Here is a 14,991-nt window from a genome sequence, read left to right as displayed (position 1 = left end):
CTTATACTTTTGTCATATTATAAGATGAATCACGATTTTAAACCGATTTAACGTGTCTTTTTTTTGGTAGTTCCAATAAATCTCTTTTGGGGGAAAATACTTTTTGTTGAAAAAAAATCAGCCTTCCAAATTCAAAGGTGACAAAAAAGAGAAGCGTTATTTGCTCAGATTTAATGAATACATTAATTTGAACAATTTGCCAAATTAATATATAAAAGATTGTTTTCTTATTACAGGTGTGAAAATACGCTAACTTCATTATCTGAAATTAACGGTAAATTGATTTTATCTTTTTGATGTTGAAGGGGATAATTGGGAGATATGTAACTAGATTTTTATTTTATGTGCAACTATTGGAAAAACATCGAGTTAGAAAGTTTTATAGGAGATGATAGACAAACTACAAAGGGAATGTAATGTTAAATGTTTGCAAAAAACTACTAGATTGGGGTATTGCTCATTTCAAACAACTGCGCGATACACATTATTGAATGAATTTGGAGTTTTTGATTAGCATGCATTTTATGTGGCTTAATTGCTGTAAAGGGTACAGGCTTAATATATTAATCCTTGCGAACAGGGGGAGATTGTGATTCAATTCTATTGAAAAATATACTGTTAGGGTTATTAGTCTTACATTATTATATATTTGCTCGCAATGAAGTACGCTTTGCTTTACTTAGCTCATTAACACAAGAAAAGTTATTATAGTCTACATCTGCTTGCAATGAAGTAAATGCTTTGCTCCTTAGTTAGACCAAACAACAGGAACGTCGAATCCTTTTGGACTGCTGGGATGTGGAGAAGAACCTTCGTCTCTACATGACCTTCATTTGTTTTGAGAGCTAAAACTTCTATTGTAACTAGGGTCCTTTACTATTGACTTCTCACTCCTATTTTCCCAACCCTCCCTTGAGAGCTGAGACGTCCATTGTAACTATGGTCCTTGAAGCTAAAACAGGGAAAAGATGCGTGTAACGTGAGAATGAACCTGGACAGAGACGAGTCGATTCTATTCTCTCTTGCAAGAATTTCACAGAGGATTGCCCCATCTCTTTATTTGTGCGGGCATTTGAGAATGCCTATTGGTGAACTTATCATACCACTACTAGGATCCAAGGGTGAAGAGATCATCCTGCCTTTAACTTCCCCAGTAGCCACTAAGTGCTACTCACTGACTATCACTCATTCCTTCATCTATGCTCCAAAGTGCCCTGTCAACTTGATGGGCCAGGACCTTATAAAGATGTGTCCTGTCCAGATGGACAACAACTCCAAGACTCTCCTGCAAGGCACCACCAAGCAACTGCCCCAATCTTTGCTGTGTGGGATAGACTGGCCAGTTGGCTTAATAATTGTTTGTTCATGTCGCGCCATGTGGCCAAGCTCGCTTTACAATTGTTTGTTAAGATCGTGGAATGTAAGATAGGCTAACTAGCTGGCTTTGCAATTGTTTGTTAGATTGTGGAATGTAAGATAGGCTAACTAGCTGGCTTTGCAATTGTTTTTCAAGATCATGGAATGTAAGATAGGCTAATTAGCTGGCTTTGCAATTGTTTGCTTGTATTGTGCGATGTGACCAACTAGCTTAATAATTGTTTGTTCGAATCGCGCGATGTAAGATAGGCTGCGGCAGTTTGTGTGAGCTATAAAAATATCGTGTTTGCATACAACTTAGCCCTGCAAATGTCTAACCATATCAGCCTAAAGTTTTGTTTACATAAACTTTGTCCTACATCACTGTCTTAGAAATATTTCTCTGTTTTCCTATATAAAGACTGACCCACTGTTCATTCGGAGAGAGTTGCAAAGGACACCACGCTGAGCGGTTCACCACTTAGAGCTCTCTCTCCATCTTGCAGTCTGGTAATAAACCTATTTCCTTTAAATTGATCTCACTTTTTCTGTGCCTATTCCTGAAGTTGTATTACAGATCTATCAGCTGACATCTACTGGGCTCGCATTGACACCGACTCCGACGGCTGGAAACAAGCCGAACACTACTGGCCTTTGTGACTGCCCTGGGTACGGCACCTACGTACATATGATTTGGTTTCTGACTGCTTTCATTGCACGCTCTACTATGATAGGCAAGGTAATGAGGTCTATACTGATTCGTTACAAACAATTGAAGGACATACTTGGCAAATACATTGTGGCGATTTGTTTATTGGTAACCCGGAGTGGCTTTCAATACACATTTGTCTGATGAACAATTAAAATGGTACATGAAAGATAACCCGCCGGATCTCCCCATGTCACCATCTCATCCACATGTTTCCATGATGATATCTCCTCACTCAGCTAAAGACCTTGGGCCCTTTGTACAAGAATACATGTTGGCTAAGGATTGGAAACCCACCATAACTCAATCTTTGTTTTATTCTTGATGTTTATTGTGTCCAATCTGAAAAAGTCAAACCATGCTTCATTTTGGAGCATCGACTGTTGGAAGACACCATGGTTGTGAAACAATGGACAGTGACATGGCCTCAATGGTTCTCGCTGACCTGCCAGACACAATTTGTTCCGTTACTCCTACAGACATGGGCTTGTGTAACGTTGCTTTTGCACTTTTCACATCACTTCCAATCCCGTGCATGTCGAAAGCAATTTTTATAATTCAACTGTTCATTTCAGTAAATACTACAATGACATTGAAAAATACATTTTTAAAAAGGTACTTAGTCAAGTGAAAACAACAGTGGCTGAGGATGCCAATCACATTTTTGGATTATTATTCATTAAAAAAAGCAATACCTTTTGTCACTTTTACTGAACCAAGATGCCTCTTGAATTGTATGAAGTTAACCTGCTTCCTACCTTGGCGTCTTGTGGAGCTTGGCAGTCTTGGTATTTGTCTCCTTAACTGCCCCCCTCAGGTCAGTGGTGTGCTCTTGGATTAGTTTTGGCATATGGCCAATTCATTCCAACTTGGTCTCAATCATGGAAGCCTATTGACAAGGACAACGTTTAAAATGTTAAGACAATTAGAAAAACGAGCACTTTTTAATCAGTGCTTTTTTGATGAAAATGTTGACCATAATTCTGCTGTATTTTTTTCTTGTACATGTACTCGTTCTCTAGGCATCCTTGACCACCTTGCACACCACCAAGGACTTCAAGAGGAAGATTTGTCTATTTTTTCCCATGCTCAAGGCTATTCTTGAATCTCAGACCTTGAAGGAATCCTGCAGGAGCAGCTCTCCTTGTGACTCAATGCATTCATCAAAACCTGAAGGGGGAGAGATGAAGGTGACATGTAAGCAAACTGGACTTGATTCGTGAGCAAATGTTTTGCCATCTTGTCATCATGTTCAGTTACCTTCCAGCATGGAGAGATGCATGGCATCATTGGCATTCTTGGGAATGCCAAGAGTTATATCCAGGGCTTTTTTGAGCTGCTCTTACCCTTCTTCAGAGCATTGCAGCGGATTTTTAAATAAGCCAACAGACGCTTACAATGGCTGCGAGACACTGTTCTCATAGAATAACGAGAATTTATTGTATATAGGTATTGTTATATGCTCCGTTTGTGTTACATCTTTTGGACCCAATTGCAGTGAAGCAGGCAAGGAGAAGGAAGTAGTACTCAAACGAATCTTTAATAACTTAAACCGGAGGCAATAGACTAACAAAAGACTTGGCGTCAAATAACAAAACAAAACCTGACTAGGGGAGACACGGGAAAGCGAGGAACGAGGAGCGCCACGTTGGAATGAGGAAAATGTGGAAACATGGCAAGGTAATCAGCAGACGATCCAACAATGACAAAGCAGTCAGTGGGGTTATAATAGACTGACATGTCTTGACGAGACAATTAGGAACACCTGGGAAACACAAGAGGGAGGAAGGATACACCAGGGGCGGAGACACGACAGCTGAACACAATGGGCAATCACTCAGACAGGAAACCAGGCGGGAAAAAGCATAACAAAACCAAGCAACCCTAACAGTTTGTCTGTTGTGTACTAAAGGAAGTTTAAGATTACATCCATGTTTGTTTCAGTGAGCTGTTTATGTTTTGTTTCATTATGTTAGGGGACCTTCATGAGACAAAATAAAAGGTGATGTTGAATAAATTTATTTCTAATGGGGTTCAGGTTTACGGAAGCTGATCGCACTCACCTTGAAAATAAAATAAAGTCCTGGCCGTTTTTCAAATTAATTCATCTTTGGTGTGGTGTTGTTTTTTTGAAGTATTTTTTTCTTCATTTTTCAAATTAATTTATTGTCCGAGGGTGTTTTTCTTTGTTTTTCAAAATGTATTTTTGGCGTTATGTTTTTGAATTATTTTTTTCTTGTTTGTTTTTCGTTTTTATTTATTTTTTCCTCAGAAAGAAAATACATTCAAAAATCGAGCAAACAGCAGTTATCGACATATTTGGAAGTCTCGCGTGGACTGCGTCCCCCAAATTCTAGACAGGAGGACCCGTGCTCGCGTACACACCTACCTCCATTCAGCACAATCATGTTTTATCCAGATATTTGGCAAAGACAGTGCGAGACAGCCCAGTCATCAAGTCACCTTAATGACAAGTACGCTTCTAAGTTTCCTCTCGTATAGAATTTGAAACCCCTCTTCTTGGCCACTCTGTAGTCAAACATTCATTTGGAAGGAAAACTTAAAGCATCACACAACAAACCCACACAGCGCAAAGACCTTTTCAAACATTCAGTAAGAGAGCAACTTTTTTGCTCAGTTTGTTGCCAATGTTTTATTCCTAAGGACAGGAATTTCTTTTCTCATATTTAGATGTAATTTTCCATTGTTTTCACTTTTTTTACCTGTCTTGTTCAGTTGTTTTTTTAACTGGTAATGCATTTTCTTTTTGTTGAGAACATGCTCTCAAAGTGTATGAAAATAGAATGCAATTAATCACTTGTTGTTAATATTTGAAATAGATGACAAAAAGAAAAATGGACTAAATGTAATGAAATAAAAATGAATTTTCCTATTTGACTATTTTCTGTTCCTTTTTCACAATGAATTTTAGGCCTTACCTGACATGTTTCGCGGTATCACTTCCGCCTTCATCAGAATATCAAGGCATTTCAAAAAAACAATGCGTTTTTTATCAAATTCCGATCTTGTGAAAATGATGCGATCAGGCCCGATTTCCGATCTGATTTTTGATCAGTAGGAATCCCTCAGAAGAAAATGAGAAAGGAGTAGTTTTACCGAATTACTAATTTTCAAGAACAAATTTTCACAGCAATGGTAACACTTGTGTTAGAATTATTATGGAATATTCTATATGTGTTGTAAGCATTTTTCAATAAGTAGTAAGGCTATAAATCAAGTCATGGGAAGATGGACTTTTTCCTGCACAGTCTACTCCTCAAGGGCAAAGGAAAAGAGGTCACGGCGTTATGGACACTTCTACCAAATGTTATGACGAGACTCCACCAGCAGATTTGAAAATACGGCTTTGCTTACAGTATAATACTGCTTTGTTTACCTTGAAAGCATTCCTCACACTGTTGTTTTTCTAACCAGCGAGAGTGTTATTGTACTGATTACATAACCATGTTTTTCGAATGTCGCGATTAAATACAATGATTCAGTTACTGCAATTCAGAATGCACTGGGGACTAAGACGGCGTCACATTGCATCTCCTTGCAAGTTGTAAGCAGAGTTTGTTGAAAGATGTTTTTCCTTTTTTAATTAAATATTACTAATAATGATTTAAAAGGTTTGAATCATTATTCCAACAACTTGGATGTGGGGTAGTTTGCTTCTACAAAAAAAGAACCGATGTTAGTAGCACAGAATGGTTTCGATCCATTGAGTCCTGGATTATGGGTCAACCACGCTTCCGCTGCACCACTCTGCTTCTTCTGACATGTTACTTCACACTTCACAAGGTTACTCACAAAACTAATCAATCAAATCGAAGCAGATATACTGAGAGTACGTGGGTATTCCCACCTGCTGACAGAGCTCCTGAGGACCACCAGCGCAAGAACCTCGGTCTCGGCTGGGGACTGGCATAGCCTTGGTTAATCCTGCTATTCACAGAGTCATCCATTACGCATTTAAAAATTCCCATTACCATAAAAAACGCGGTACGAGACATTTGGCCCCGGGATTTACAAATCAAGATACCATGTTGAATTTAAACTTGCACTTAAGATAATAATACCCCACCGACGAATCATTACCTTATCGTGGTGGTGGGGTTTGTGTGTCCCAGTGACCCTTGGAGCTATGTTGTCCAGAGCCTTGTACCCCTGGTAGGGTTATCCATGGCAAACTGGTCTGATGCGAGGGATCAGACAAAGAATGGCTCAGAAGACCTCTTATGATGAGTAACATTATTGGACGACATCTTCCCTCACCCGGACGCGGGTCACCGGGGCCCCACTCTGGAGCCAGGCTCGGAGGAGGGGAGCGATGGCGAGCGCCTGGTAGCCGGGCCTAGACCCATGGGGCCCGGCCGGCCGGGCACAGCCCGGAGAGGCGACGTGGGTTCCCCCTCACATGGGCTCACCACCTGTGAGAGGGGCCAAAGAAGGCGATCCCCGGCTGCAGAAACTATCGTTTGGGGCGTGGAATGTCACCTCTCTGGTTGGGAAAGAGCCTGAGCGTGAGGTTGAGAAATTCCGGCTCGACATAGTTTGGCTCAGCACTACACAGCTTGGGTTCCGGTACCACCCCTCTCAAGGGGGGTTAGACACGTCCAGCATCCCTCCATCTTCGGGTGGGGGGACGGCACCTGATTTGTGTGCATGCACCAAACAGCAGTTCAGAGTACCTACCCTTTTTGGAGTCCTTGGAGGGGGTGCTGGAGAGTGCTCCTTATGGGGACTCCCTTGTTCTGCTGGGGGACTTCAATGCTGAAGTGAGACCTCGAGGGAATGATTGGGAAGAACGGCCCCCTTGATCGAAACCCGAGTGGTGTTCTATTGTTGGATTTCTGCGCTCGTAGTGGATTGGCAATAATGAACACCATGTTCAAGCATAAGGGTGTCCATATGTGCACTTGGCATCAGGACAGCCGCATGTCTTGGATACTCGGGTAAAGAGAGGGACGGAGCTGTCAACCGATCACAACCTGGTGGTGATTTGGCTCCGATGTGGGGGCAGATGCCAGTGCACCCCGGGAGACCTAAACATTTCGGTACCCTATTAGAAGCACTTTCAATTCCAACTCGCCGCTCCCCGCTCGACCTCACCCGTCCGAGCTCCCCGCTCGACCTCACCCGTCCGAGCTCCCCGCTCGACCTCACCCGTCCGAGCTCCCCACTCGACCTCGCCCGTCCGAGCTCCCCCCTCGACCTCGCCCGTCCAAGCTCACCGCATCTCCGTGCCGACTCACCCGCCAGTCGCACCCGAGCCAAAGCCAGCACATTGCTGTTTAGCTCAGTTAGTCAGAGTGTGGTGCTGAAAACGTCAAAGTCATGGGTTCGACCCCTGAATAGGCACAACCTCTCTAGAGCATGGGTGTCAAAGAGGTGGCCCGGGGGCCCAATCTGGCCCGCTGCATCATTTTGTGCGGCCCGGGAAAGTAAATCATGAGTGCCGACTTTCTGTTTTAGGAAATGATTATAGATGTACATTACATCTCCTGATTTTCCCCTTTTAAAAATCAATCATTGCAATTTTTTAATCCAATTTTTTTCTTTTGTGTTTTTAGTTTAAATATACAAATATTTTCCGTTTTCCAATTTAAAAAAATATTTTGTTTCCACTTGAAATAAAAGAACATGATTAAAAGATATTTTTCCATACTAAGAAAAAAAAGCTCAAATAAAAATTGCTTTAGATCTATAAAAACGGACTATTTGGGCTTTTGATCCAGTTATTTTAATCCAATTTAGAAAAATAAAAAAATCTAGATAGTAGATCTAAAATGGTCTGGCCCACATGAAAGGGCGTTGATGTTAATGTGGCCCGCGAACCAACCCGGGTTTGACACCCTTGCTCTAGAGTAAGTTAAGATTGCCTAAAATGATTTATTTTGCCATAACATAACAGTTTAGCTAGCTGACATTTGCATTTGCGGGCATCACACAAAAATCATGGCCACTTTCCAAGGTCGTGGGTTCAACCCCCACATGGGCCATGACCTCTCCGTGGTAGTTGAAATTGCCTAATGCGACTTATTTTGCCAAAACATAACGTCTTGTCTTGATGTTTCCTCATTTTCTGTGATCTGGTAAGTTCTCTACTCCCCAAGGCAGAAGACACCACACAGGATGTGAATCATCTCGGTGAGGGAATACTTGAGGTTTGTTCCCACCACATTTCTTTCCTTCCCAAATGGTTGTGAAATTAAATTTCTCTTCATACTCAAGCGGCCAGAACAGTGTTTCTCAACTTTGCTTAGCCTCCAATGAGGAAGCCTTTAGAAAATGATTATAGAATTACTCTTAATAGTCGTCACAATTGCAAAAATCTCCAAATAAAGATGTAAAAACTCTTAAAATAGAATCAACAAAATGCTGTAACAGAGTTGTCTATCCGTCTGGTAAGTTGACTGGGCTACCTTGCTAATGCTAGTGGGCTAACGTTCTGAACCTTAGCTTTTCATGCTAATTTCTAGCATGCACAAATACGAGATTAGACACAGTTGGCGTATGTCTATCAATATTAGAATATAACATTACATCACAAAATATTTATAATAATAATAATAATCGGACATAGGCCATGTCGTCATTACCATAACACAAAAGCCGACTTGTCATCACACGCAGAACTGCGTGTGACGAAATTGATGGTGCTTCTCCACAAGCTACGTTTAATCGGCAAAAGACCTAAATAAGTGTAAGTTACGGAGTTGTAATTTGTCATTCCGCTGTTGTGGATACAGGTCGCTTACCTCTCGATTACCTCACACTGTCTTCCACTTACCTTACTTCAAGTCAGCTAGTAGGAGGCAGATCACCAACCAAACATCTATTCATATACCGCAAAGGGAATGTGTGTTATGTTAGCGCGAGTTTAGATGTCTGATGGATGTGGGGAAAAAACTGTCTTTAAGCCTATTTGTCCGAGCTTTGTGGGACCTATAGCGTCTGCCAGAGGGCAGCAGCCGGAACAGATTGTGACCAGGGTGGTAAGGGTCCCCTATGATGTTCTTGGCTCTGCTGAGGTAACGAGGGCTGGCAATGTCTTCAAGTGAGGGCAGACAGCAGCCGACAATCCTCTGGGCAGTGTTAATCACTTTCTGCATGGCCTTTTTGTCTGCCGCCGTGCTTCCAGCGTACCACACTGTGATGCCGTACGCCAGGATGCTCTCTACAGTGGTTCTATAGAAGGTTCTCAGAAGATTGGTGCCCAAGTTGTTCTTCCTAAGTACCCTGAGGAAATGGAGTCGTGTCTGAGCCTTCTTCACCACTGCAGTGGTGTTTGTAGACCATGAGAGCTTGTCCGTGACGTGGACCCCCAGGAATTTAAAGGACTGGACCCTGTCTACACTTACTCCATTTATGAGGAGTGGGGCCAGATCTGTGCCGTGTTTGCGAAAGTCCAAGATTATTTCTTTAGTTTTCGTGGTGTTCAGTGTGAGATTGTTCACCGAGCACCACGAAGACAGTTTGTTGACCTCATCTCTGTAGGCTGACTCATCCTCTCCTGAGATGAGTCTGACCACAGTGGTGTTTTCGGCAAATTTGATGATGGCGTTAGACTGGTGGGTGGGTGTACAGTCGTAGGTGTACAGGGAGTACAGAAGAGGACTCAGTACACAGCCTTGAGGGGAGCCAGTGCTTAGTGTAATGGAGGAAGAGAGGTGGGGACCAAGTCTAACAGTCTGTGGTCGGTTGGTCAAGAAGTCCTTTATCCAGCAGCAGATTGAAGAGGATAGTCCAAGGTGGGAGACTTTGTCAGTCAGAATGTCCGGTTTTATGGTATTGAAGGCTGAGCTATAGTCAATGAAGAGCATCCTCACGTAGTTCCCAGGGTGTTCCAGGTGGCTCAGTGCTGTATGAAGAGCAATGGCAATAGCATCATCAGTGGACCTGTTTGCTCTATAAGCAAACTGGTGAGGGTCAATTGAGGGAGAGATTGTATTCCTGATATGGCGGGCTACCAACTTTTCAAAGCACTTCATGATCACAGGCGTGAGGGCAACAGGCCTATAATCATTCATGCTGCCATTGTTGGCTTTTTGGGGACAGGGATGATGGTGGCAGATTTCAGACAAGATGGAATGATGGATAGTTCCAGGGAACAATTGAAAATATTTGTGAAGACTCCAGCCAGCTGGTCAGCACAGGCTTTGAGCACCTTCCCAGGTACTCCGTCTGGGCCTGCAGCCTTCCTGGTGTTCACAGACCGCATTACCAGTCTCACTTCCTGTTCCCGGAACGTCAGTGTATTGCTGCAGGGTGGTGGTGGGGGTGTTGAGACTGGGTCTGATTTGTCAGTCTCAAAGCGGGCAAAGAAACGGTTCAATTTCTCCGCTAGTGAGGCATCTGCATTTACAGACATATTATTGTTATTGTAGTTGGTAATATGTCGTATTCCTTGCCACATCTTCTTTGGGTTATTTTCTGTGAAGTGGTCCTCAATTTTTTTGGTATATGCTGCCTTGGCCTTTTTAATGCCTCTTTTCAGCTCAGCTCTGGCAGCGCTATATTTTATCTTGTCCCCTGATCTAAAGGCAGAGTTACGGCATTTGATGAGTGCCTGTGTCTCATTGGTCATCCAGGGTTTTTGGTTAGGAAAAACCCGTATTCGTTTATTTATAGTGACGTTGTCGATGCAGTTTTTTATGTAAGAAAGTACAGAGTCCGTGTAGTCCTGGAGGTTGTCGTGTACAAAAAGTTCCCAGTTGGTGCGGGAAAAACAGTCCTGCAGCTGAGAGAGTGCGTTGTCGGGCCAAGTTTTTATTGTCTTTATTTGTGGCGTTGTTTGCCTCCGGAGTGGAGTGTAAGCGGGGGTGAGAGATAGGCAGAGGTGATCTGATCCAGCTAGGTGAGTGAGGGAAGTGGCTTTATAAGCATGTTTGATGTTAGAATAGACATGGTCAAGAGTTTTGTCTCCTCTAGTATTACAATTTACGTATTGAATAAACTTAGGTAAAACAGTCTTTAAACACGCCTTGTTGAAATCACCAGCGACAATAAAAACTCCATCGGGGTGGTCAAGCTATTGTTTGTTTACAGCCGTTAGCAGGAGGTTAAGTGCCGTGTTAACGTTAGCATTCGGAGGTATATAGATAGCCGTTGCTATGACGACGTGTAGCTCTCTTGGTAGATAATAGGGCCTACATCGTATTGCTAATAACTCTAAATCCGGGGAACAGTGAGTGTCAATAATTTTACTGTCACAACACCATTCATTATGTATATACATGCACAGTCCTCCTCCCTTGCTTTTGCCTGTTAAAACTTTCGAACGGTCGTTTCGAAAAAGCGTTCGGCTAGCTAGCGATACCGCCGCGTCGGGGATATGCGGGTGTAGCCACGTTTCTGAGATGATAATAATATTACAGTTTCTAACAAAGCTGTTGGTAGCAATACGAAGTTCCAACTCATCCATTTTGTGGGTGATGGATCGGGCGTTGGTCAAAAGGATACTAGGAAGCGAAGCTCGGTGTGGTTGTTGTTTCAGCTTAGCAGCAAGGCCCGCCCGGCATCCACGTTTCTGTTTCCTGTCCATTCGCCGCCTTCGACGTGCTTTTGGTGGGCTGGCTAGCCACGGAGATCCCGGAGAGTGTGTTAAGAAATCGGATGTATCGCATATCCTTCGGATAGTGAGTAAATCCTGGCGACTGTAAGATAACGAACGACACCGAACTGGAGAGCTTGAAGCCGCTGCGTCAGTGCGCGCCGCCATCTTAGAATCTTCATAGTTGAAGATTGTGATCACATTTTTCACTCTTTCATGGATATCTTTTTAACTTTACGCTAAAAGCTAAGCTAACCTCAAGTGAAATAGAACCCTTCTTGAGAGAGTAAATACTTGCCCAAGACGCTAATTGACAACACTTTTTTTCACAATTGAATCTAACTTTTACAAATGGAAGTATAGTTCTATAACCATGAAGAGACAATTAAATCTTAAATTGCCATTCAGAATAATTTATGGCATTTCCCTTCCCAGTACATGTATTAGATCAACGAAAACAGCGACAAAGTGGTACTCGGGAAAGGCACGTACGGACGGGGTGGTGTATGCTGGCAGGGACGTTAGCAGCCATCATTAAGTTTCCAGAAAAGGACAGCACGTGAGTGGATTGTTTGTCCCTCCACTTGACAGCCACTAACAAACACTCCGTGGACAGTTATTCCCAGCCGCTCCACGAGGAAATCTGCCTGCACAAGCAACTGAAGCACTGGAACATCGTCCAGTATATGTGCTCCCTCAGCGAGGACTCTTTCATCAAGATCTTCATGGAAGAAGTCCCAGGAGGTTTGTAGACAAAGCAGTGTTGATGAATAAATCCCAAATACTGTATTTTCACAACTATAAAATGCACCTTGTGATAGGGTGCAGTCTCGTTTGAGGGTATTTTTCAGTTTTTTGTCAATACATTGGACGCCTCATCCGATAAGGCACTAGCATGACACTAGGCTCGCGTATGTTGTGCTAACCGCTAGCATATGTTATGCTATCCGCTAGCATACCTATGTTATGCTAGCCTCTAGCGTGCCTATGTTATGCTATTCGCTAGAGTACTTATGTTTTGCTAGCCGCTAGCGTACCTGTTAAGCTAGCCGCTAGCGTATGTTAAGCTAGCCGCTAGCTTATGTTATGCTAGCCGCTAGCGTATGTTATGCTAGCCGCTAGCGTATGTTTTGCTAGGCGCTAGCGTACCTATGTTTTGCTAGGCGCTAGCGTACCTATGTTTTGCTATGCGCTAGCGTATCTTATGCTAGCCGCTAGCGTATGTTATGCTAGCCACTAGCGTACCTATGTTTTGCTATCCGCTAGCATACCTGTTATGCTAGCCACTAGTGTATGTTATGCTATCCGCTCGCATACATATGTAATGCTAGCCGTTAGCGTATGTTATGCTATCCGCTAGAACAACATTGTTATGCTATCCGCTAGAGTACCTATGTTATGCTAGCCTCTAGCGTACCTAAGTTTTGCTAGCCGCTAGCGTACCTGTTAAGCTAGCCGCTAGCGTATGTTAAGCTAGCCGCTAGCGTATGTTAAGCTAGCCGCTAGCGTATGTTAAGCTAGCCGCTAGCGTATGTTAAGCTAGCCGCTAGCGTATGTTATGCTAGCCGCTAGCGTATGTTATGCTAGCCGCTAGCGTACCTATGTTTTGCTATGCGCTAGCGTACCTGTTATGCTAGCCACTAGCGTACCTGTTATGCTAGCCACTAGCATATGTTATGCTAGCCACTAGCATATGTTATGATAGCCACTAGCATATGTTATGCTAGCCACTAGCATATGTTATGCTAGCCACTAGCGTATGTTATGCTAGCCGCCAGTGTACCTATGTTTTGCTATTCGCTAGCGTACCTGTTATGCTAGCCACTAGCATATGTTATGCTATCCACTAGCATACATATGTTATGCTAGCAGTTAGCATATGTTATGCTATCCGCTAGAGTACCTATGTTATGCTAGCCACTAGCCTCACTATGTTATGCTAGCCGCTAGCGCACCTGTTATGCTAGCCGCTAGCGCACCTGTTATGCTAGCTGCTAGAGTGTTATGATATGCGCTAGCATACCTATGTTATGCTATCCGCTAGCATTCATATGTTATGCTATCTGCTATTATACCTATGTTATGCTAGCCACTAGCGTACCTCTGTCATGCTAGCCACTAGCGCATGTTATGCTAGCTGCTAGCATATGTTTTGCTAGCCTATGTTATGCTATCCACTAGCGTGCCTATGTTATGCTTCCCACTAGCGTACCTATGTTATGCTATCTGCTAAAGAATCAGATAATCAATGTAATTTTAGTTTATGTAGAATAGTTTTTTACTGGACAGTATTTTCTTGGGTCCTTTTCTGAAGTTTCAGATGAGGATGCATAAATTGATGCAAAAACAGAATCATCATCTTCAACGCCACAGTACTCAGCGAAAACATTTGAAGTTTATTTACCAGGTTTCGATTTATGAGAAAGGAGGATTGTGATATGAGAATTGAGTCTGTGTGTGAAATGGGCTTGTGATATTTTCAAATGGAATGTAGTTTTTTCTGTCTTTTAAATGTGTGGGTCCTTTTGGATTTTCTGTTTTAGCAATTGGGAAAAACAACTGCAATGTGTCAGTCAATCATGAGTACTGAAAATGCAAATAAATCGTACTGGAAAAAGAAAAATTGCTCCAGCATCTATAACCCAGGAGACTTTTTAAACAATTTCAAAAACGGGCCTTAATATGTGACTCAAAGTCATGTTTTGGTATACATTTCTGCAATATTGAGTACTTACTTGTGAGTACTAAGTGTCTTTCTAAAACTGATGAATTTATTGAATCCATATTGGCAGATTTACAAATAACACCTAGATAACTAATAACACACAAAAACGAAAATTAGCTTTAAAAAAATAGACAATTTGTGAAATAAAATAAATACACAAAAATTGACAAAACACCTCGATGGCTGAGTACCAAGAGGAATTCGCCTGGGTTTTATTCTTTATTTCTCTTTATATTACTTTAGCTTGCAACTTTCTGGCTGAGCTTGTCTCGTGCTGCCTTTCTCTTACCGAGAGCGCTTCTTCTGCTGCACTTATCTTCCCATTTAGCAAACGTACGCTCGCTCAAGCGCCACTGCACCCACTACAGGAGGTATGGTGAAACTGACATTAAAATACACAAAAAAATACAGTGAAACTAAAATGTGGCAGTTACATATCAATTGCCAGATAAGTGTAGTTACATGCCAATCAAATCCGTTTGGATAAATATAAGTGTAATAGAACTACAAAATGAACCCAAAGTCAGTTCTGGTGAAGTTGTTAACTGCGCAAGGAAAAGGAGTTCTCCCCTTTGTGGATTCTCATGTGGGTTTTTAAATTTTGCTTTTGAGAAAAGGCTTGACCACAAAATGACCAGGAAA

General features: G+C 42.4%; 1 protein-coding gene across 1 annotated transcript in view; it reads left to right on the top strand.

Moving 5' to 3' along the window:
* LOC144065871 (uncharacterized) overlaps nucleotides 1-14,991 on the top strand; it is a 120,575-nt gene that overhangs the window by 98,886 nt on the left and 6,698 nt on the right. The gene's annotated exons all lie outside the window — the stretch shown is intronic.

This window comes from Stigmatopora argus, chromosome 20 (assembly GCF_051989625.1).
Source record: "Stigmatopora argus isolate UIUO_Sarg chromosome 20, RoL_Sarg_1.0, whole genome shotgun sequence".
In the NCBI taxonomy this organism is placed as follows: Eukaryota; Metazoa; Chordata; class Actinopteri; order Syngnathiformes; family Syngnathidae; genus Stigmatopora; species Stigmatopora argus.
Note: the sequence above shows the minus strand (reverse complement) of the source record. Positions and strands in the feature narration are given on the sequence as shown.